Below are 26,432 nucleotides of genomic sequence, written 5' to 3'. Positions count from 1 at the left end.
CCCTCTGACAGAGATTCAAGGGCACTGGACAGATGGGGAAAAAAGGTTTATACATCTGCAACCTTGGCAGTCAGAGCATTAAACTGTCAATTTTATATGCTTAAGTATCAGCAACATGTTATGGGATTGCTGAAACAGAAAATTATGTTGATTTCTGAATGTGCAGAAAATAAAGAATTGCAGGAATTATTGCATGCAGCTGAACAGGTTGGAAAGCATACTTTGCAATGTGGTTTTGACTCCTTAGAGGCCTCCTGCAGGGCCACAGTTACTGGATCTGTGATTAGGAGGCATGCCTGGCTAAAGGAACAACATTTGCCTGATCATGTTAAAGCTAAATTGCTAGATGCACCTTTACAGCATGATACTCTGTTTGTTATTAAGGCAGAAGAGGTTTTAAAGAAAATGGAAGACAAAGCTAAGTCTATGCAAACTGTTAAAGACTTCTTACAAGTGCAGCCACCAAGGTTCAGTAGACACTGGCCTACAAAAAAATCGGTCCTTTCCTGTGTCAGACAGAGCTCAAAGGGGAAATCCAGACGCTCAAAGGGTTCCAGATACCGGGCGCAAGATTCATACAGGTCAAAGCAATGGGGCGCATCTACCTGCAAATCAGGAGGAGATAAAACGCAAACCTACAGAAAACAGTCCCAGTGACTTCCCTCTGCCTACACCAAGCACTTATTTTTGGCAGCACCCTTAAGGGAAAAATTAGCACTTTTTGCTCAAAATTTTGCAGTTAATAACCCAGGACAAGTGGGTACTAAACATAGTATCACAACGATACAGATTCCATTTCCACACTCTGCCAATGGCAAACGGTTGTCCAGATCTGCCCAAAAATCAGTGGGCAGAGGCACAGAAACAGGTTACTTCCTTCATGGATGTGGGGGTCATTCAACCAGTACCAGAACAGGAAAAAGGACAAGGTTTTTACTCAAGACTGTTCTTGGTACCCAGAAAGGACAAGGCCTGGCGGCCAATACTGGATTTATCAATTTTGAACACATACCTGGACATTCCAAAATTCAAAATGCTGACTTTGCAGCAGCTTCTGCCCATGCTGGGCAAGAATGCTTGGCTGGTGACATTAGACCTAAAAGAGGCATACCTGCATGTCCCAGTAAGACAATCGTGCAGAAGATACCTCAGATTCAAGGCTGGCTTAATGCATTACCAATTCTCTGCACTGCCCTTTGGCATATCTGCTACGCCCAGGATCTTCACAAAGTGCCTGGCACCAGTAATTGCATTTTGCAGACAAAAAAGTATACAAATATACCCTTACTTGGACGACTATCTCATTCAAGCAGAGAGAAAGGACATTCTTCTTCAACACCTGGCGTTTGTGAAAAGGCTTCTAACATGTCTAGGGTACACAATAAACGAAAATAAATCACAACTGGTACCCTCTCAAAAGATAACATTCCTGGGTGCAAGCTTGACTACAGCTGCCCAGATGGCTTACCTCATGCCAGACAAGCAAAGGCAACTGACTACTTCAAACTGATGGCAGCAAAAACCCAGTTATCTGCAAGACAAATTCTTCAGGCTTTGGGCTTCATGGCATCCTGCATCCTACTGATTCCTTATGCAAGACTGCATATGAGGATACTTCAGTGGTACCTAAAAGGTTTATGTAGTCAACATTCTCACAGTCTGGAAACAGTGATTCCTCCCATTCTCTGCCTACAACAGGAGTTTCTGTGGTGGGCAAAGGCATGTCACCAAAACATGGGCTTCACTACCCCCAGCCAAACCTTAACAACAGACGATCAGGTTATGCCTGGGGGCCCAGGAAGATGCATTCAGGGCATATGGACCCCAAAACAAATGCATCTACATATCAACCAGAAAGAGATGCTGGCTGTTCAAAATGCCCTAACAGCCTTCAAGGACTTACTTCATCCAGGACAACTACTGATAAAGACGGACAACACCACGGTCATGTGGTATATAAACAAAGCAAGGGGGCACACACTCATACCCCCTTTGCAGATTAGCCATGGCACTGTGGGACACAGCTTTGACCTACCAAATACATCTTCAAGCTCAATTCCTGCCAGGAAAGCAAAATACTCTGGCAGACGATTTAAGCAGAAACCTTATGGACCTTCACGAGTGGAAACTAAATTCACAAGTCTTCAGCATGATAACAGAGAAATGGGGGAGCCCAGACATAGACCTATTTGCCTCTCCTCAAAATTATCAATTGAAAAGATTCTGCACAAGGACTTATCACAGACAAGCATGGAAAGTGGACGCCCTATCCTTCAGTTGGAAAAACCTATCAGTGTACACCTTTCCTCCTCTGCCTCTTCTTCCCAAGGTCCTCCTAAAAGTCAGACAAGAGAAACCAAAGATGATACTAATTGCCCCGTACTGGCCCCACCAGTACTGGTACCCAGTCCTAAGGAACTTGTTTCAATACCCAGCTTGGACCTTACCTCAAAGACCTCAACTACTGTCCCAGCAAAACAATCAGATCTTGCACAATCAACTCCAGACACTGAACCTGGCGGCATGGCTGATCACAAACAACTCCTCTCAGTAAAGCTGTGATGGATGTCATTTTGGAAGCCAGAAGGCCTAGTACTAGAAAATCTTATGCTGATAAATGGAAGAGATTCTGTGCTTGGAATCAAGCACAAGGAACTGATACAGCAGAACCAAATATTCCTCAGATATTACAATACTTAACTGAGATGCTTGACAAAGGCCTATCTTTCTCATCAATTAAAATCCATGCCTCTGCCATTTCGGCTCATTACAATACATAGCCCCCAATCTTTTCTCATCCTTTACTAAAGCAGTATCTTAGAGGAGCCAAAAATTTAAGGCCTCCTAGAAGATCACCATTACCTGCATGGGACCTCAATTATGTATTGTAAAAGCTCATCCTGCCTCCATTTGAACCAGCTGCTACCGCTGATATAAAGTTCTTATCATAGAAAACAGCTGTGCTACTAGCAATTACTTCAGCAAGAAGAGTTTCAGAGCTACAGACACTCATGGCTGTAGAGCCTTTTATCATATTTTACCCAAACAGGGTGTCTCTGAGGACAAATCCTACATTTATGCCTAAGGTGGTTTCCAGTGTGGCTCTTAACCAAACAATTCATCTGCCAACCTTTTATCCAAATCCGCAGAACAAAGGGGAGAGAATTCTGCATTCCTTGGACGTACACAGAGAGCTAAGATTCTATTTGAGCAGGACTAAAGCTCTAAGAAAAACTGAGCAATTACTAGTAACATATGCTGCAGGATCAGAAGGCAAGACTATTTCGAAGCAGACAATTTCAAACTGGATAATCCACTGCATCCGTTTCTGCTACTTACACCATATAAACCTGTGCCCAAGGGCATTAGGTCTCATTCCACCAGAACTGCAGCTACTTCAGCAGCCTTTCTCAGAGGAGTACCAACCAACCACATTCTAGAGGCTGCTACTTGGAGTTCTGTTCACACTTTTACAAAGCATTATCATTTGCCTCTCTCCTCTAAGTCCAGGGCAGGCTTTGCCACTGCAGTTCTGCAGGGCTTTATAGCCGCACCTAATGCTGTTTCGCTCCAGCCTCCCAACCAAAGCTTTGGGATTCTACCCAAATGTAATGACTGCAGTAGTGAAACACGAAGAACATAGTACAGTTGTGTACACTTACCATAAATGTAGATGTTAGAGTGTATTCACTGTTGCAGTCCAGGTTACCCTTCTGCCATCCTCCTTTCATTCTGCAGTTTATCTTTCCTTCTCTATCTTCTACAACCTATGTGGTGTATTTGCTTGTAGATGAAGGTAAAGTTTATTTTGATGCATGTATATATGTGTGTGTGTGTGTGTGTGTGTGTGTGTGTGTGTGTGTGTGTGTATATATATCGATATATATATATATATATATATATATATACATATATATATATATATATATATATATATATATATATATATACTTTTTTGCTACCTTTTTGGGGGCACCTGACATCTTGGGCAAGAAAAACTAAAGAAAATGGCATTGGCTGCATGTTTTATACCCCTGACAACCTGACGTCATTGAAGAGGAGACAGCAACCAACGCAGAACCCAAGACTTTGGAATTCAGGCCGACTGAGAGCAACCTGCCAGCAGATTACCCAAATGTAATGACTGCAACAGTGAATACACTCAAACATCTACATTTATGGTAAGTGTATACAACTGTACTTTCTTCCACAAAATCTTTTCAACGTCCTTGACATCCATAGTGTAATGCAGGACCATACTGATTTGGCCATTAAAACCTGTTTGATCGTCTTTCTTGTCTAGCTGATTCAGCCCTGTCTTGATGATGGGAGCATACTTAAGTGTTTCTCTCTCCCCATATCTCAACTCTGATTGAATCCAGAAGTGGTGGGGGGTAGCCACGGTCCAAAATCATTGATCTTAGAATGTCAAATTGTTCAAGACATACTATGTCATCCGAGGTCAACCAAGAGGTTATGATAAATTGACTTTCTACTACCCCTCTTCTGATGAAAGGGGTGGCAACTAGTGAAAACAAATATGTTATAATAAGTGGACTTCTGTAAATCCTGGTAGTGAATTCTTCATTAACTCCTTTTCTGATGTCAGTGTCAAGATAATTAATCTGGTCACGTTCAAAGGAATATGTGAACTTTAAAAAGGATGTGCTGGCTTGTAACTGTTTTATGAATTCTTCAAATTCTTTGACACTTCCTTCCCAAATGATGAGTAGATCATCGAGGCATTTAAAGTAGCCAGCACATTTGCAAAAAAGGGGGAGTTTAAAAAGTTATTCTAATTCCCATCTTAATAAGATTTGCAAACATAGGGGTGCATGCATCCCCCATAGCCACTCCAAGAATATGCTTGTAAAATTCACCCTAAAAGGTCAGAAAGTCGTTGTTTAACACCAAGTCCATGAACTCACTAACCAATTCATAATCCGTTTCAGAAAATAAGCCAAGTCATTTTACAATTTCTTCGAACCGCTCCAACTCCAGGTCATGGGGTATTACTGTAAATAAACTTTGTACATCACAAGTAACCAAGAGGAATTCATCTCTTGCTAGTATTCCCTTTAGTTTATCCAGAAGGTCCTGTGAGTTTCTTGTAATGAGTGGGAAGGAAACAAAAGGTTTTTTTAATTTTTGGTCTATAAACTTGGCCAGAAGCTCTGTAACTGATCCACTAGCAGCTACAATTGGATATAAGGGGGGTCAGATGGATTGGAGTGGATTTTGGGAATACCAGAAATCTTTGGAATAATAGGAAAATCCACTCTAAGGAAGTCGTATAAGCCTTGTGGAATTTTATTGAATAACAAGAACTCATCCAGTGCCACTTTAATGACCCTATGGGCTATATTGATTTCATTTGTGGAAACAGCACTGTACACACAGTTATCATGCAGAAGATGTAACATATGCCCAGAGTAGTCAGCAGTGTCCATAATAACCAGGCCCCCCACCTTTGTCCAGTTTCATGCATCTAATATTATAATTGTGAGTAAATTGCTGGAGAAGCTGATTTTCTTTAACCGAAAGATTAAAAATTTTGTTTGTATTGTTTTGCAACAGTGTGCATATTTCGTTTTCACATTGCTTCTCAAAAACATTGATAACTGGGTGTAAAGGGGGATTTGCTGTACTTTTCCTTTTAGATAACCAAAATACCACTTACCTGACTTTCATAACCACTTAGCCACACTACGGCATAAATTAAAGCTGAAGCAAATTGCACCCACCCATGTGAGGCCTTTGCCCCCCACACTCCACTAACTAAATATACCAACTCCAAGATCGCACTACAGTGGGTGTAAGGGGCAAAGTTCAACATGGTGGCCAAGTGGTTACTTACCTGGAGATTCCAGTCAGTGTTCTGGAAGGTTGTTGAAATGAGGTTGTCAGTAAAGTTGTCTCGGCATTATGAAAGTCGGGTAAGTGTTATTTTAGTTATCTAAAGTAGACTCATATATATGTATATATATATATATATATATATATATATATATATATATATATATATATATATATACATATATATATATATATATATATATATATGTGTGTGTGTGTGTATATTTGTATATATATATATATATATATATATATATATATATATACATATATATATATATATATATATATACACACACACACACACACACACACACACATATATATATATATATATATATATACACATACACACACACACAGACATGTACACACACACACACACATATATATATATATATATATACATATATACATATATATATATATATATATATTATATACAAATAGGGTTGCCATCTTTCTTGTGGGCTAAACCGACCATCACACCCACCACCCACCCATAACTCACCCATTCCCACCCCCCTCCTCCCCCATCCCATTTCATTTTATCATCATCACTGTGATGCCTGTTTGCCCTCCCATAACCATAAGCAATATAAGTATCTTCTAGATTTATTCATCCTTTTGCCACACACACAGCACATGTCCAACAACATTAGTTGCAAAAATTAGCTTAATTAAAATAATAATATAAATAGAAATATTTACTACTAAAGAATCAATATAAAAAGAGTACAGAAATTTTTTACTAATTTAGTACAGCATCTGCTAGAGCAAACCCCTACACCTGCAAAATAAGACTGCTCCATAAGAAAAAGTACCCCTTATTAATTTTTTACAACACTTTTTTTTTTTTTTCACGGATTTTTTGAATCTAACTCTAGCTAGATGAGTAGTGCTTATGCAATATAGAGAATTAAAAATGAGTACAGTTTTATTAGTCACTGCTGTGTTTTGACATGTACAGGACAATCAATTTTTTTTTTCACATTGAGTTTTTTTTTACATCACATCAATCACATCACATCACATCACGACTTTTCCATGTTGGATGCATCAGTTACAATGCAAAAGACGCCAATTTTAATGAGCTTTTTATATGAGCAATATTCTTACAACAGACTAGAATTACTAATATTATCAATACAAATAACATCCCAACAAAAATTATCAGGGCAGGGTTTCAAAACATCAAACAATTCACAAAAAGAAAAACTAACTAAATAAATAAGTAACTATAGGTAACTAACTAAATGCTCATATTATTGCATTTAAATTTTGTTGCACAAATGCGAAGTAATTACTGCTTAAAGACGATACTTACCAACTCAAAGTACAAGAAAAAGTTAAATAACAGTAAAAGTGCAAACTATTTGCTAAAAACTATTTAAAAACCATTCTGTACAAATGTCAACCTACTTCAATAATATAGGCAATACTATAGTGCACCTACTTCACAATATCACAGCAGATTATATAGTGCAAACTAGATGTCCAATGTAGGTGCAATGCCCAATGCAAAAAAAGAAATCTACATAATAAACTTCTTCTGTAATAATACAACAGTGTTACTTCATTTTCATACTTGTAAGAAACAGCCTTACAAAATGAAATACTTTGATGGAGACTCGAGTTAATAGTTATGAGAGGATGGATGGAAATTGTTTTTAATTTTTTTTTACCTACTGGAGGAAGCAGAGCACCAGACTCAGAGTCAGAAAAGTAAATGTTATCATCATCATCCTGCTGCAAAACAAGGGTGGGGGGCACTGAACTCTGCAGATTTGCAGAACTTAAGTTGTATGGATAGCTGGGCGCTGATACTACCGCTATATTTCTCCAATTACAATTCAAACACCAACCCAACCAAAACACCAACACACTTATTGTGTTGTTGTGATGTCACACATTAAAGCTGATACACGCATCGTGCGTGGTGCGATCATCCATAAATTCATCCATAAGTTAAAAAAAAAAAATAAAAAAAAAAAGAATTAATGATTAAAATTAATATTCTGTGGGCCACTCTGTGTGGCACAAAACCGGGTTTGAATGAAATTATTTGTTGAAAATTTTATAGAAAATGTACAAGGACAATTTGTCAAAAAACGGAAAAACCGGCCAAAACCTATATACAAATCGTAAAATAAGCTAACTCCAGATATTAACTGCTTTTCTAATTTGAGAAAGAAGTATCTTCCCACTGTTCCTTAACTAATCCTTAACTAATCTATATTCTTCAAACTTAATTCCTAACAACTTTATTTCTGTCATAGAAAATTAATACAATTTTCACATTTTTTGTATATCCTTTATATTTTTCCTTATCCATCCTTAAAACCTAACTTACTCATCAACCACCCTCTCCCTTTTATGCCTTCTTTTATAAATCCTTTCCCATTTACAGCAATCAACAAATCATGTGCATAAGACAAATAAGTTGGAATATTCACTCCTTATTCTTAACTTAATTTCCCTTCACCCAGTCTTATTTTTGACATTTCTATTATTGCATTGATAACTAATGCAAAAATAATACTACTAAGAGGATATCATTGCTTTAACCTCCTATTAATCTTTGATTTCCCCATTAAACCATCCATTCACATTTATCCTTACATATAATTTCTCATGCATAGACTCAGTCAGTCTTACAAATCTATCATCAAAACCATAACAACAGCTAATGATCTCTTAACATGTTTGTGAGTATCATATCAGGTCTATATTAAATGTTCAAAGTCTGAAAACTTCGAATCTCATATGATCGACATCATATGAGTGAAGTTTTCAAACATCGAACGTTTCAACGGAGATCGCCGTAGGGAATTCTTCCCTTCACTTCAATGTAGTACGATCTCGGAGTTGGTATATTTAAGTAGCAGGGGGTGTGGGGGGTGCAGAGGGGTTTGCCACCCCCCCCCCGCATAGAGCATTCTGGTTGTTTTTTTGTTTTTACTTCGTTTACATTTTAATTTCGATGTTTGAAAACTTCGCTCATATGGAGTCGACCATATGAGATTCGAAGTTTTCAGACTTCGAACTTACAATATAAACCCATCATATCATATGTTTTTTCTACATCACGTACAGTTACTCTACAACTTTCCTTTCCTTCTTTAATATTATCTGCTACTTTTCTTAATGTTATCATATCCTTACTTTCTCTTCCCACTATTTATATACTCCTACCCTGATCATCTGTTCCACAATCATATTAACTCCTTTTTGTAAAAGACTGTAGTATTCCTTCATTGTTATCTTCTTGTCTGTCTTTCTTATATATGAACAGCAATTTTCCTTGCTCTCCATAATGTATTTCCCTCCATATTCTCTTCTTTCTGTAACTTTTAACATACATCGTTATTTCCTTTATTATATTAGTTATATTTTGACACAGTTTTCCCTTCTGATTCTTAATACAAGTTATCCTTCCTTCATCAAATTTATTTTCCCTAAAAAGAGAGAGATACTACTTCACTTGTCCTTTTTAACAAAACTATCCATCCACCCACAACCCCTTTTCCCATTTTGTACATGGATGGGGTCGGGATGCAGTTCAACAGTGACAGTCATCTAGAATCAAGGTGTACATTACCGGGTGTCTAGCCCTGCTGCGGTAGTTCTTCCATGCCACATACTCACACCTGTGGCCAGTTTAGAGGGTCCAATCCACCTACTGCAAGTCTTTGGAATGTGAGAGGAGACTGGAGCACCTAGAGGAAGCCCGCATGAACACAGGGAGGACATGCAGACCACCTCACAGAAGGCATCCTAGCCGAGAATCAAACTGGGGGACATCTTGCTGTGAGGCAAAAACACTGTCCACTGAACCACTGTGCCACCCGATATTTCTATTTAAACATCATAGAACTTATCTTTTATAGTTTGGTTATTTAACTCCTTGCCTTTTGTGTTCTTTCTTCTCTTCCATTTAACATTTCCTCATTTCACTTAACAATTCTTCATATTCTTGTTTTTATATACCAAAAAAAATTCCAACTTTACATACTGCCTTTATACTTTTCTTTATAAACTATCTGCTGTTTTTATAGATATTCATAGAAATCTTATCATAGTTAAATGATCTTCCCACAACTTATCCTTTTTCTTTTTAAACCAGTTTTCTTTCACAACTTCACCATATAATTATTTATTCCTTTTTTCTTTCTTTTATTAATTCCCTTTTGCTAGATATAATTGATTTTATAGCACAATGATCTGAAAAAATCAACATCTATGACCTGTACAACATTTTTCTGCAGTTTTGATAAAACATGTATTAGGTTGTCCCCAGCATTTTACAACACCCCTATTCCCCTCCACATTTATCATGGTTGATATATATATAATTTTTATCTTTCTATTTTTAACACAGTATTACAATTCCAGCTACCGATCCATAAATCCCTTTTGTCATAAACTTTTGCAGTGTCCGGTACTTCTTTACGTAAAGCTTTCAAATGCCCTATCAAAGTCTTGTCTTTTTACCTCTGTTCAAATTGTACCTAAATCTTCTTTTTTGTTTCCCTGTTACATGTGTTTATCACATAAAGATTCCATGGATTACAGTGTTTCTTTTTATCATATTGTGCAAGAAAATTTTCCATTGAAAAAACAATCTCAACTATAATGTCACAAAATGTCTCTGTTAATAAGAATAAATGCCCATACCTCATGTGCTTTTATACCAAAAGGAGCTATTAAATTGTCCCACACTGCGTACCTGACCATTTCTTTGTCTTCTTTACTTTGAATTCTTTCCACGTACTTCCGTTTTTATTTTCTGCTGCCTTCCTTCTGCTACTCCACCTTTGCCTTCTTTTACTTTCTCTGCATATGTTTTCTTTTCCATCTCAACATTATTCTTCAGGATTATCTCTGCATCCTCCTTTTGTATTTTCTCCATAATGTCCCCCCAGGAAACATCTCTTTCATTTTCTGCCTCTCTCTGCAATATTATTTTTTTAAATAAATCATCCCTCAACCCTCCCGACTGGAGGGTTGTAATTACACATCAGTCATTTCCTGACTCATCTCCATCAAACAGGTTTCTTTGAAACATTTCCTCAGAATCCTGCACACATTCTCCTGTCTCATTATTTGCTTTCTCCTTCATTTCTTCCATCACTTCATCATCTCCTTTTTTCTCCATCTCCCTCACTGTTTCTCTGGGCTGCCTACATACCTGGAAAAGAAACAGGAAGTGCTTCTCCAAAATGGGTCCTAGTCACAACAGACGAAAGTAGGGGATGTTCCCCGATGTCCTGGCCAAATTTTACCAGTAATACAATTAACCACTTTGGATCTCCTCTGAAAAGAGGCAACTAGTCCCGTAGAACTAACAGGATACAAATAAACATTAAGGCCCAGGATTTAAGTATATCTTGTCAGGCCATATGTCAGGCAGTTCACTAGAAGGAAGAACGTAGAATTAGTCTTTTTGAGGGTGATGGAGATATTTAGGTTTTGGTGAGGAAGAACATTGCTGGATACCTTATGGAGGTGCAACCATTAGAATTTACCGTGGACATTATGAGTGGAGTCCCCTAAAAAGAGGTCTTTGAATCACAAAACATTTGTCCCCTCCTTCCACCCCTCTATACAAGGACTTTCTGAAGCAGACTGGTATAATATTGCCAAGGGCATGTTTAAAGCTATCCACTTCACTCCATCCTACACTTCCAGTTTCTACCCCAGTCAAGATGAAAAAATGCCCATCTTCACACATTTAGAGGAACAGCAACACAGACAGTGGCTAAAGGAGGAGGTGTCTCAATCTACATTAGCAGCAAATATAACTCTAGGTTGGTTAAACAGGATGATACCCTGGAGTTCATCCACATCAAAGTTTCCATAGACAAAATTCCATAGTATGTACTGGCCAGGCTCAGGTCGACCTGCATGACCCACGAAGCTCACAACTGTTAAGCAGACCTACTAGAGGCATTCACCATCCAACCCAAAACTTATTCATGGGAGACTTTAACTACCCCCTTCTTCTTCTTCCCCTCCTCTATAGACTGAGAAATATATGCTGCCTGTAAATCACAGGCACAACGCTTCCTGGGCTTTATCAGCACAAGCACCCTGGAACAGTTAGTGCAGCCTCCAACCAGACGATCAAACATATTTGACCTAGTACTTACCAACACGGGAGTGCATTGCACCCTCCCATCATGTCCTCATTAGTGAAGTTGGACCTCAAAACTGTCTCCCTTAAAATAAAAATCAAACCGGAAAACCCAACTAAACCCATAATGGTTATGAACTATGCTGAAGCAAATTACATCTTATTAAGCAATGGTGTGTCAAAATTCACAACTTCCTCAAACTCGGAGAATCCAGCTATCTATGCAGAATTATTTACAGAAACCCTATATAAGTGTGTAAATGGCTGCCATAACTACCAGAAGTAAGCCGAGGTCTAACACCACAAATAAACCACACTGGTGGATTCCTTACCTTAATAGTACATATAACAAAAAGAAAAAAAGGTCATAACCAAAATCAGAAAGATTAACTCTCATAGAGACAAGAGTTCTCCAGTTCAACTAAACAAGAGATAAAGAGGGCTAATAAAGTCCAAAAATGCCAGTTACAAGTTCAGGAGAACTTCCCAGGCTAAGGACAATTACAAGGCCTTCTTCAGCTATTTCAGGAATCTTAAAGGTAATACTCAGCAGTGTGCAGAATGGGTGGTAAATGGCACAGCTTTCACTGATCAAGGTGGCATAGCAAATCTACTGGCTGATAAATTTAGCTCTAATTTCACCCCCCCCACTTCTTCCACTATCCCCTGTGAAATCTCTTCTGTCATATCTGCCCCCACCTATCAACAGGGATCGGGTACTTGAGGTGCTTGCTAAGGCCAAAAATACTGCTTCAAAATAGGGTACATTTATTTATCTATTTCCAGTTTGATTACCGGGGAAGTCCACTGGGCCCTGAGGACCCATTTTCAGTGGAGGCCCGGGGAGAAAAGCTCCAAATGTACAAATATAAAATACAGAAATATAAAATATGAATGATACATTGAGATGACCAGTTTGTACAATAGGAACATTCATTATTACAACAAAGTCAACTACAACTTCACTAAGGTTATTCTAAAAGGTTATACAATTATAAGATGTTCTTATAGGGTAATTTAAGACAATGCATTATTTGAGCACATAAGCACATTCTTAGAAGGTTATACATTTGTAAAGGTATTCTTATAGAGTAGTTTGAGAAAATGCATTATATAAGCACATAGAGAAGAGAGTTAAGAAATCTATTTACAATATTTACATGAAGGGGTACGAGGATAAGTCACTGGGACATTTTGAGTGCAATGGAGCACTCCATGTGGTATGAATATGTTCTTGGATAGTTTTTAGTTGGGGTGGACTAAAGGACTGCCTCACTTTTTTACACTCTAGGTAGGATATTGGTGAGTTTGTGAATAGTTTTAGGTAGGGTGAAAGCAGGAGCATTTCCACTTAGTGGACAGATGTTTGAAGAGCTGAGTTTTGAAATTTTCAATGTTTGATATTGTTCTTAGAGAGGAAGGGAGAGAGTTTCAAGCCTTACCGATAGTGAAAGAGAGGAGAAGTTGGCCAGCAGGACTTTTAGGTTTGTAGATAGCAATCAGATTTTGATGTTCAGATCTGAGAGATCTCTTAGTGGTATAGGAAGAAGGATATTAGCTAGAGCAGGACAGTTAGATGGCTGAAATATAAGTTTGTGTGCTGTTGTGAGCTGCAGATAGGTTAGTTTGGTAGTTCTAGTCAATTTAGGGATTGAAGAGAAAGACAATGATGGGTGGAGTTTTTACAGTTGGAGGCAAATTTAGAGATTTTGTTATAGCAGCTTTCTAGTTTGGAGGTGATAGAGTATGACAAGTTGGTTAAGAGAGGGGCTCCATAAAGTAAAGAGGGCAAAAGGTAGGTAGTGGCCAGAGTGTGCCTGGTGGTAAGAGAGAGAAAGTGATTATTCCTGTATAGCATGCCTAGTTTTTGATGTTTTTTTTTAATATTTTGTTGAATGTGTATGTCGAACTTTAGGAATTCGTCAACTGTAACACCGAGGAGTTTTGCAGAGGGAACAACTTCAATAGTGGATTTAGAGTTGCTAAGGACTTTGAAAGTGTCTTTATCGAAGGAGTAAGATTTTCTAGGGGAGAAGAGGAGAATTTTGGATTTGTTAGCATTAAGGGAGAGGTGGTTTTTGTGCATCCAGTTTTCAGTGGTTGAGAAGGCAGCTTGGGTTTTGAGAAGCAGTTCAGAGATGTTTGAGGCAGAGCAGACTACGGTTGAATCATCTGCGTATTGAATAATTTTGGCATTGGGGATAGCAGAATGAAAGTTATTAATAAAAATATTAAAGAGCATGGGTCCCAGGATGGATCCCTGTGGTACACCTGTTGGGGTGGGTTGGAAGGAGGAGATGGAGTTTTTCCATTTGACTGCCTGAGACCTATCAGATAAGTAGCTAGAGAACCAGGATAGAGAATTAGGAGATAGATGCAGGTTTGATAGTTGAAGGAGAAGATGATTATGAGAAACAGTGTCAAAGGCTTTAGAGAGATCAAGTAAAGACCAGGTGACCTGAGTCTCGGGCTTGATTGATAGTTTCTAAGTAGGATAATAGAGCAGTAGTAGTGCTATGACCAGAACAAAAGCCATGTTGGGTAGGTGTTAGAAGATGGTTTTGAGTTAGAAAAGGCATAAGTTGGGAGTGGACACACTTTTCTAAGATTTTAGAGATAGGTGAGAGTAGAGCAATAGGGCGAAAGTTTGAGATGTTGTTGTTCTTGCCTCCTTTGTGCAGTGGAAGGATATAAGATGAGCGCCATAATTTGGGGACGTAAGATTTGTTAATAGATCTGTTAATGATGCTGATTAGGAGTGCTATCCCATCTGCAGCACATTTTAGAAAGGAGGAGGGAATATTGTCAGGGGCATTAGAGCAGGGTTTAAGTTTAGATAGAAGTTTTTTTATGAAGTTAGTAGAGACAGGTTTGAACTCAAATCTAAGGGGAGGGTTATTGGAGAATTGGAAGGAGAATAAAGGGGAACAGAAGGGATATTGGTAGGGAAGGTCTTAGTTAGGTCAGATATTGTTTGTAAGAAGAAAGAGTTAAATTCTGAGCATAGTTCTTGGTCAGATTTATTTGGGTCAGGACAGGGATTATTTTTGGAACCGGGATTAAGGAGAGAGTTTATTGAGTTCCAGAAATTTTTGGGGTTGTTGTTATTGTTAGATTGGAGGTTGGAGTAATAGGATTTTTTGTCTTTGGTAATTTGTTGTTTTACTTGGTTACATAGTTGCTTATATTGGAGCAAGGTGTTGGGCAATTTATTGTTTTGGAACAGCTTCCATAGTTTATCCCTTTGATGCATAATTTGTTTAGTATGTTTAGATAACCAAGGAGCGGTATTTATTTTTACCCTTTTATTTCTGATATGGGCAAGAGAGTTAAGTGTATCTAAGAAAACAGAGTTGAAGTAGTTGATAGCAGCATCAAGAGGGAGAGTTCTATGGTCTTGCCAGTTCATTTGTTTAAATAGGTTTGAGAAGGTTATAGGGTTGAAGTTACTAAGATTACGAGTTAGGATGTATTGATGTTGGTGAGGGGAAGAGTTGGTAGTGATTTGAATGAAGGTTGGGAGGTGGTCACTAATGGTGTCTGGGATTGTTCCAGAATTAGTGATTTTGTTTGGATTGGAGACTAGGATCCAGTCAATAGAGGAACCTGGGGGATTAGTTTTGTTGGGTCTAGTTATATGCTGGATTGTTTGAGTGAAGTTATAAAGGTTGATGGCAAGGGAGGGAGAGAGAGAGTTAATTTTATTCCAGTCGATATTTACATCACCTAAGATGTATGTTTCATAGTTAACTTTAGTAGAAGCCCATTGGAGAATGTCTTCGAGGATGGGGATATTATTTCCAGGGGAGATATATAGGGCAATAATACAGATATTTTTGTGTCTATTTAGTTTCAGTAGTCCAGCTGTAAGTTCAGTATTTTCAAATTGAGGAACTGGAATTTGGAGGGGAATTACAGTTAGTGATTTAGAGTAAACTGTGGCAGAGCCTCCACCTTTTTTTATAGGTCGGTCATTTCTAATAATGTGGTATCCAGGGGGAAGATTTCTGAATCAGAGATATGGGGTTTAAGCCAAGTCTGTGAAATAGCTAAGATGTCTGGTTGGTTGTGGGTTAACCAGGCCTGGAAGAGGTGGACTTTGCTATTGAGACTTTGGGAGTTCAAGGTGAAGATTTTTAATATGTTTGGGGGAGGGGGAGAAGGAGTTGGGTGATTATTGTTGGCAAAGAGAATGGGGCCAGGATTGGGGTGGATATCTCCGGCTAAGAATATATTATTGAGTAGAAAAGACTTAAGAAATTTTGGTATAGAGATAGAGGGTTTAGTTGGATATAAGGTTCATTTATGTGTAAATGTAGTAGCAGTAGTGGATAGTATTTTATAGTGGAACAGATAAAGTTGATTGGGTGGGATAAGATAAGAAGAGATAGAATGGAAGTAAGAGAAAGAGTTATGGTGAAGGGAGTTTGAGGGGGAAGTTATTTTTGTTGGGGGAATTGTATAAGCAAAGGAAGAGTAAGAGCTGATATAGCATAAAGGAATCAGAAAGAGAAGGAGGAAGCAGGGGACTTTAAGTTGTTGAAGGATCGAGGAAACCATGGTTGTACAAAGTGGGAGAGAAGGGAGAGCCAATTGAAGTAAAGAGTATGTTAGAGGTGAGGAATGAAAGTATGGAGAGAAGTAGTTTATCTGAAGTTGTATGAAGGAGGCAGGGATAAAGTAGTAAGATGTTTGGGGAGTAGGAGTATTGAGAGAGAGGTGATAGAGGATATGTATGAGAGGAGACTGATGAGATTGGTAGGAGGAGTGGAAAGGAGAGCTAGAAGTTGGGTAATTTAGAGTGGGTGGATTAAGTGTAGTTGTAAGGTGGGGAGAAGAGCTAATTGGTTAATTGGAACAAGGCGGAGGAGAGATTGAGGAATAAATGTAGGAGTGCTAGGGGCGGATGGGATTTGGGGGCAGGGTAGGGGAGCGGAGTGAGCCCGCAGGGCCAATGGAGTGGGTTCAGACAGGAAGGATGAGAGAGTCTGAGAGAACAATCAGTGAGCAGCAGGCTACTGCAATTCACCTTACTGGAAGTAAGGGTGAGTGTTGGTTAAAATTATCTGAGGTGGTGAAGAAGAGGGGAAGCAAAAGGGCAAAAGTTGAGGAGTGCAGCAAGTAGACTAAGAGGTATATAGGCAGTGTTGTACAGCAGAGCTGTACTTGGGAGATGTAGCAGGGTGACAGAGAAGGGTGAGAATATAAGGCAGGACTAGTGGAGAGAGCTGGCCTGGAAGGAAAAGAGAAGAGTGTAGGAGTTATTCAGGGGTGAGGGAGAGACTGAGAACAGAGTTAGCTATTTTATCAAGAGAGGAAGGGGCACTTTACAGTTATAGAATGGGTTAGCAAGGGCAAGATAACGAGTAAGGCAGGGCTAGGAAGGAGTAAGGCTGCTGGGTAACCTGGCTAGGTAGCAGAACTTTTAATACATATAGGAAGAATAACAAAAAATTGAGAAAGTATCAGTTTTACTACTTGGTTGGGGAAACACGTACTTTATTGCTTCCCAAGGTACAGGGCTCTGGTATAGGACAGCAAGTAGCTTTACTTCTTAATTGAGGAGGCTGGAGTTATTTGCCTGTTGTCCTTAGTCTTCACTCAGGGATGGTCCTTTAGTCAAGAGCAGATGCCAGATGAATGGACAGCTGCAATGGTTATCCTTCTTTATAAGGTACACCATCAACTGACCCCAAGAACTACAGACCCATCAGTCTGACAAGTCTAATATGCAAAGCCATGGAATTAATTATCATGGAAATGAACAACAAGGATATTGGCACCACCCTACAGAAACTGGAACCATCCCAGTTTGATTTTGTTAAGGGAAGGTCTTGCCTACTTAACCTGGTAGACCTCTTCAGCAGGGTCACCATGTCTATGGATTGGAGGAAGACTGTGTATATCACCTACCTTGACTTAGCCAACGCATTTGATACACTAACTCACTCAAGTATTTTTACAAACTCTCAGAAGTAGGCATAAATCCCTATATAACTCACTGGATTGCCAGCTGGCTCACAGATAGGACACAAGAAGTCAGGATCACTGAGACCACCTCCAATAAGAGACCAGTCACCAGTGAGTACCCCATGACTTTGTGTTGGGCCTTCTTCTGTTTGGCATCTACTTCTCAGATGGTTATGGATCTGGGAATATATGTAGACAGTAATCTGGCTTTCGACCAACATATAGCCAAGATAGCAAGAAAATCATTCTGTGTTGCCCAACTCATAAGCAAGGGTATGGCATCCAGGACCAAGGAAGTAAATATACCAGTCTACTAAGCCTTTATCAGAACTGTCACTGAGTACAGTGCCCCCTTTGGGATGTACCTAGCCAAGCACTTAGCACCAGAAACACTATATCAAAGGACTTGAACTTTGTCTGCAACATAAATAGAACATGCTGTGAGGACTGATTTGTGTCTCAAAAGGATTCCCACGCTGTGGAGTAAGCTCTCCATCTATGTGAAGCATAGTTCATCCCTGAACATGATCAAAAGAAACCTTTATCATGGGATGGAAAATCGCAAATTCACGCCTGACCTGGCCCCCATCTTTTTGAAGGACAGAGGTTAACAGTAAGTAAATTAATCCCAAACTAACATACCCCCACACACACACATAACCTTTAGCCACCCCTTTACTAACATACCCCATCATGTAGGTGTCCAAGGAACTCTGGGTCAAAACTGGGTTGGGCTGCAGACCTAGGCATGTAAAGACACTTATGAATATTAGTCTAGTATGAACATATAAGAAGAGGGATCTTTCTGAATGAGATGCTGAGGGTCTGGACTATACCTCACATATATCCTCTCCTACTTTTTGTGTGACTGAAACTGAAGGCACCCCTTCTTCAGACCTCTAATGAAGAAATATCCTTTCAGGATAAAATTTCTAATATGAAAGAATGTTTAAATAGGAAGGAAATAAGGTATCACAATCAAAGAAGAGATAAATGAGTTAGTGAACTGTAAACGATTAGCTGCCTCCCATATCTTGGGAGACATAGAAGATGCCTTTGCTTCTGCCTTTGTTTCCCCAGATTCCTTATCCCCTGCCCCCAAGAAAACTGACAGATTATACAGAGTGCTAATGCACATAAATTTCATTATAAAATTATGGGGCAGACTCTTCTTGTATTTCTGATGATGATTATAGACCTTTCAAGGCCTTGACAAAGGCAGCCATACTTTTGATTGATTTAAAAAAAATGTATAGAAATTCCACCTTGGCATTCAGAGTAATAAATTGTCAGAGTCACATGTCCAAGTACTCATTTTTGTTAATGTGCAGCAAACGTTATATTTGTTACTTAACTCGTATACTAAATTTTCCCCTGTTGGAAATGTTTTTCAAACCTTTATTAAGTCTTCAAATTTTAAACAATGACATAGGTACACATACATTAATAGAAAATAAAACAAACCATAATAACATTTTCATTACTTTTTTGCATTATATATTAAGACAGAGATGCCCATTTCTCGGAATATTCCTTTTTCTTCGAGGTATAGCAATATTTGCCCCCCCACACACATACACATGGAGAGGAAAGGTGTGCTTGCTCTCCTGCAGAAAAGAAGTTTACAGAAGAAGAGCAATGTCCAACATCTGTTCTTCTCCTGTATTTTCAGTATTTTTCTTGGCATTTCAAAACATGGCATTATGAGTGCTGACATTTAAGAAGGAAGCCATGTTTTCTTTTGAACATTAATCTTTTCCTTCAACATTACATTAATTGCTCAATTCCTTCCATCGTTTAAGTGTCATTCCTCCTGAACATTATTCTCATGTATTGTTTCCAAACTCCTTTTATTTCTGTGTAGTATTTCTTTCCTGATTATGTTGCAAATAAACTCTGCATCACAGGTTGCTAAAACGTTATATTAAGTGCACTTATATGATACACTGGATGCTGTGCCCACGGCTTGTGCTACAGATACAGCAATGCACAGGAATGCATGGGTATGATTATAGAATCCTCTGTGTCCGAGTCTTAGCTGAAAAGGGTGTTCAGATCAGTCTACGTAGCCAGTTAACAAATAGAAGTAAATAAATAAAATAAATATCAAGGCTCAGCTTCTGACTGTACCTCTTTTTTTTTTTTTTTTTACTGAAATGATTTTTATTTTGATGAAATAACACTAATTTAATACATTCATAACATTCAATAACTATTTACAGTATTTACATTCAGCCTGACAAAAAGGATTCAGATAAAAACATTTGTAGTTAAATAATAAGTTAATATATAAACTATGATAGTTAGGAAGAGTTTGGTTTCATCTGTAGGGTATCAATCAAATTAAAAACGTTTCTCCACGGGATATTAACCAGTGGCTTAGGAAAAGTTCTTAACTCTTTAGTTCTTTTCTCCATTAGTATGCATTTCATCAGTGATGATAGGAATTCCTCCATTGTGGGTGCTACATTAGAGTTCCATCTTCTAGTTATACATTTTCTGGCTATTGCTAACATTGTCCACAACAAATACAGGTAATCTTTCTTCATATTATTACTATTAACAACATTCAATAAAATTAAAGACTTTGTCAAAACAAATATATCAATATAGATAGCTTGAAGAAATTTGTTAATCTCATTCCAATATGGTTTAATATTAGTGCAGTCATAAAATTTTGAGACCGGTCAGCATTAGTGGATAGATGACATCTCCAACATAACTCGCTGTTTGAAGGGTTCATTTTTGAGAGTTTCTCAGGTGTCAAAAAGGATCTGTGTAGAAATTTCTAATGAAAAATCTTGCAGAATTGTGAGTAAGAAGTTTATCTGAAAATAAAATGCTTGTTTTATCTTCCATTGATAATGATACTTGAAACCCTTTAGTTATAGACTTAATTAAGACATTAATAAGCAAATGGAATCATTTGTTTATAACATTTAATGACAGGTTACAACTGATAAAAATGGTTTTGTTACCTAAAATATTATATATAGCACAAGTCCTTATACTTCCACCAGAAAAAAAATCTTTAAAGAAATCACTTAAACTCTGATGAAATTCCTATGGTACCCCAAAAGAAATATAGTGGCATATTCTCATCATATCAGAAAATGGGAACAAGGGAGGTTAAAATTCCCAGAGATTGAAACTTATATAAAGGCATCTATAATTAAAATAGTGATGAACTGGATAAATCCTAGATACTCTTCCAATTGGAAACAGTTACACTCCATTATAGTAATGAATGAAAATTATTTATCAAAGAATGCTTTGGTAACTGACAAAGATAACAAGATATGGTACTATTAAGTTTAAATTTACAGTATAGTACAACAAAATTAACTAAACTAACACTAATAAACAATATTTTTGATGTGTTTAGAAAATTAATTAACACAAATTTAGATATAAAACTGTGGCGTAGATTTTTAATACCATTTACTACTACAAGGGATTTCCCTGATAAAACACATAGAGAGATTTTTGGTTTATGGGAAAATAATAACCTATTTTGTTGGTTGCAATGTATTGAAAACCAATAAGCATTGAACACACAAAGTATATTGTCAACCTATGGCCTATCTCCTAATGATTGGTCGGTTCTTTAGAGTGTCACAGCATATACTAACGATCTGTTTAGAATAATACATAACTCATCCTTCAAAACCGTACCAAAAATTATAAACTGGATTTTTGGAATTCTATATAATAATATCAGTGTTAAGAATGAATTATCATATTTATATAAAACTTTAATTGTCTACAAGACAGCTCCTAAAGATTTTTTCTGAATGTACTTCTTAATAGGGACTGTTCGTTTGGATCTTCTTCAGCTGAAGTACTAATGAAAGTGGAAGAAAGGGAAACGTTAATGCAGTGAGTCAAACAAATATTTTTGTCCCCTGTTCCGAAATACCAAAGAAATTGCCCTTCTTTTTCCTATCCTTTTTTTTAAAAGCCTTTTAAATCATACCAGCAAAAATATACCGAACAACAATTCAAGAAAAAAGATGTCAAAGAAATGGATGACAAAAAGGAGAGGGAAATCTGAAACACTATCAATGCCCCCCTTCAGCAACTCACCCCAGCCTTCCTACACAAGATGCTGGCAATCTCTCCTGCTTCCATACCTTGTGGAAACAGACAGTTTCATAGGAATCATAAAAGTCATAGGAAATACGAGGCAATTGAGTCTTGCAATCATTTACGACTTGCCGGTTACCACCTTTAGATTGTACCTGTTTTTTCAGGGAGAGCTTGGCCAGTCATGCAAGGGGTGAATTTATAAATACTCATCCAAACATCTGGTTCCCACTTGAAGGAAGATGGTGTGTATCATCACTTGATTTGCTTGGTTTGTAAAAATAAAAATAAATAGTTGCAGACTACAGTGGATATCTCTTTCATCTCAGTTGGTGATCCCCCTCCTTCAGAAAAACAAATCCATCTATTTCCTCAAATCCTGTCAGACCTTTCACAGAGGTGATAAAAGCAGTTCTTTTTCCCCAAAGAGGCAAAGGCTATTTTTCAAGAGTATTTCAGGTTCCCAGTAAGGAAGGCTCATGGATACCTTTTTTGGATCTCTCAAAGGTTTGGTTCCAAAATTTAGAAGGCTGCCTTCACAAACTATTTTTCCTTTTCTGTTTCGCAAGACCTGTCTGGCTGCTGTCTACTTCAAAGGTATCTGCATACACATTACAGTTCACAAAGAGTAAAGGTGTTATCTAGGATTCTTTACATTGGGATTGCACAACTTTTCTTTGATATTTCCACTGCTGAAAGAGTTTTCACGAAGTGCCTTGCTTCAGTCACTGCCTTTTGCAGACTTTAGGGCATTCGTATCTTCCCCAATTTGGATGGCTGCTTCATTTCTGCTCCCTCTGTCCCAGACACCCTCAATATTCAGCTGTTCAGCAGCCTGGGTTTCAAATGTAATCTGAAAAAAGTCTTGTTTAAACTCATCTTGCAGATTTCTGTAGTGCCTTCTTGACATCTCTTTATCCATTGCTTATTTCCCACCAGACCAAATATTATATTTCCATCTTCACATCTTGAATCTGTCCCATCAAAATATGCCCGCAACAATGGAGTTCCTCACAGTTCTGGACTAGATGGATTTTTTTATCCATTCTGATGTGCTCATTTGACAGATTACAGAGGAGGATTTTCTAAAGGAACCTATCAGTTTGTTTCCAGTATCTTCGCCCCCTGTCTTTTCAAATTCTAGTGCTCAGTTTCACCAAGAAGGAATTCCTGTGGTGGGCCAACCAAGTCGGCTAAACCTAGAACTTCCATTTTCTCTTCCACTCCTGCTCAGTGAGCCATGGCAGATGCTTCAGACTTTGCATGGAGGCAGTTTCTCAAGGCATCAAGATCCAGGGCACTTGGGAACATCATTTTGGGAGCAAATAGAGAGATCTCAAAGAGTTAATGACTTTAATCTAAGCTATCAAAGCCATAGACTAGTTCTGGACTCCTATTAATGATTGAGGACACCAGCACAGTGATGTGATACATAAGCAAATAAGGGGAACAAAGGCATACCCCTTTTGCAAGCTATGATTATTTTGGAGTTGTCGGTAGAGAAAAGTTTCAGTCTGCACACCATACACATTCTGTCAGAGCTGAGCAGATGGAGTATAGATCTCACAAGTTTATTTTACATCCCGAGGTCTTTCAGGAGATTTTTTTATCTGTGGGGAACTTCTCAAGTAGACCTGTTTGTTTCTTATTCCAATAAATGACTAAACCAGTTCTGTTCCAGAATAGCATGCAAAAAGGCCTGTAAAACAGATGCATTTTCTTTCTCATGAATGGGAATGTTGACTTTCCTCATTTTCTCTGATATCTAGAGCTCTTCTAAAGATCAAAACTGACTTGATGCTTCCCTTATAGCCCAAACAACACTGTTTCTCCCCTCGTATGCATCTGAAAATGAGCAGTTACCAGAAACTCTTTATAGAGTGGATTTGCTCACACAGGACAAGCGATCCTTAACTCACCCCAACATGCAAAATATCCATCTGGCAGTATAAATTCATTTGTAGGTTCATAGGAAAGTACTAGGCTAGCTGCCCTTGCAGGCTATCTTAAGCCTAGCAAATCTCTCTTTTTGTGCTTGAAATAACCTATCCTATTTGGTTATACATTGGCTTTACCCATCCCACTAATTATATATTACCTCAATAAAAATAACTGGGACTATACTTTAAATAATTTGAGGGGACCCATACATGTGATAAAGGAGCTGCATCTATCAATTTGCAGTATGGGTGCAGCCCTGGGATAGTTTTTCTGGTTTCCATCCATAGATTTTAAGTTGCATTTGAAAATGGACAGGGATGAACTTTGTTTTATCTGTTCCATAGCAGCGGTATCTTCTTTGAAATATACCTGTCCCTCCAAACCATTCTGTTGATGTTGCAGAAAAGGTTTGTATCCCTCGACCAAGTATTTCTGATGCCATTTGACTTGCTGATGTGCATCAAGTCCATCTTAATAGGTTGGAGGATACCTTGTATGCCAGACACATTTAATCTCTTAGCAGTTTGTAGGATACCATGTATAGTGACAGGGCTAGGAGTTGGTCCATGTAGGAAACGTTTTTTAGGCCTTGTATCCCTTATCTCTGTGGGTGTTCCAGTTATTGTTTGTGTCTGGATAGATACATGCCAAAGAAAGCATTATATTCAATTATTGGCCTAATGAGGGTTGACTAAAGGGGAACAATGACATCCCTTGATCTAGACACACTCCCTTTGTTTATAAACTGTGCAGTAGGAAATAAGCTTCTTACAACAGTAGACACATGCTGGTCAAAAGTTAGGTCACTGTCCACTTTATATATATATATATATATATATATATATATATATATATATATATATATAGCTATAGATGATAGTTTTTTGATCCCATTTAAGCACCAATTTTCTAAGGACAAGCAGTAGGTATTTGAAAACAATCCAAGCTGTTTTGTAAATAACTTAAGAAAATACATCCCCTTAGACAGAGACCAGTGTGGTGTCAGACCAGGTTATAATATTATGATATCAGTCTACTCAGTGACTAATAGAATTTATGAAGCCACTGAGGAAGGAAACTTTACAGGTGCCATTTTCAGTGACATTAACAGAGTTCTTGAACCTGTGGACTGCAGCTTCCTACTTTACCTTAACAGAACTGGGTTTATTTGAGTCTTTCATCAGTTTGTTCTTCTACTTAACAGGCAGAACTTTCAGTGTTTTCATTGGAAACACTTATTATTAAGGCAATTTCAGACCTGTATTCCTACAAAGCACAGCCTTGGACTGAGAACTCTTCTCCATATTTATTTATAATCTGGCTTTGCATGTACCCACCATCAACTGCACACTGTATGCAGATGACATGATTATATTACCATCTAACTGATCTGCTTATTGTACCACTGACACTGTGACATACTTAAAAGATGCTGCCAGGTTTACTGGCTCTTCAGATGTGTGTATATCTATAATAAACTTATCAGTTCAGTGTTCTGTGTTCATATTATGTATTCGTTTTGGGTGTTCTGCATTGTAAACTATTTTATGTGAAGTATATAGTAATTTCTATAATGACTGTGACTAAACAGTATGCTGTCTTTGCCTAATGTCTCAGCTTGTGGCTAAAAGGGGTCTTGACTGAGCACACCTACCTGTTTTACAAAGTTAAATAAATGCATACATTCACACATACATACATACATACGTGCATGTTCCTTGAAATGGAGGCAATGTGAAGTTACTTCTCCTGTTGGCTTATTTGAAAACCCTAAGGTGAATTAAGATTGTGGGATACATTCCATGAAATGTTCTCTCTTTTTATGTGGTCTGACAAATTTATTTTAGTGTTGCCATGTGGGTTTGGCTGTGCTATGAAAGTACATGTTATGATACTTATTAAAACAGATATAATTTGACATCTAACTTTAATAAATGTTAGGATCTTTTGTGACTAAGGGAAATAGAAGCAAGACACAGTGAGAGGGTATCAGCCATTCATTCAAGGTTACATTTATACAAATGTGTTATTCTCACTGAAACATTGATATGACTTTTGCTAGAAACCCACTCTTGGTGTACGATGCAGAATTGCCAGATGGGGAGATGAGAGATATGCTTTTGTACTAGTAGGTGTTGAATCCCATTTCACCAGCACAAAACTCACTAAATTCAAACAAAATCCAAAACATTGGAAGCTGATTGCAGACTTCCACCAAAAGTGAAGAAATGAAAACTAACTTTCATTGTCTCCTTCAAAAAGTAACATCGTTTTAGGTAGGAGAAAATACCATACACTCAGGAAAATGCTGTCTCAACAGAAGTTGATAGTGAAGTGTTAGTGATACTTATATGTGTGACAAGGTCAGAAGATGTGCTTGTCTCAGAATTTCTGTGTGACATTGTTTTCAGTGGATGATATACTGCATAAATTGATAATAATG

General features: G+C 37.9%; 1 protein-coding gene across 1 annotated transcript in view; it reads left to right on the top strand.

Annotated features, from left to right (window-relative positions):
- Positions 1-26,432, top strand: part of PIWIL4 (piwi like RNA-mediated gene silencing 4) — a 1,045,202-nt gene that overhangs the window by 146,352 nt on the left and 872,418 nt on the right. The window lies entirely within an intron of this gene.

The sequence above is a fragment of the Protopterus annectens genome, chromosome 5.part0 (assembly GCF_019279795.1).
Source record: "Protopterus annectens isolate FY-2018-M chromosome 5.part0, PAN1.0, whole genome shotgun sequence".
NCBI classification, from domain to species: Eukaryota; Metazoa; Chordata; order Ceratodontiformes; family Protopteridae; genus Protopterus; species Protopterus annectens.
The sequence above is the reverse complement of the archived record's forward strand: the minus strand, read 5'-3'. Positions and strand labels throughout refer to the sequence as shown.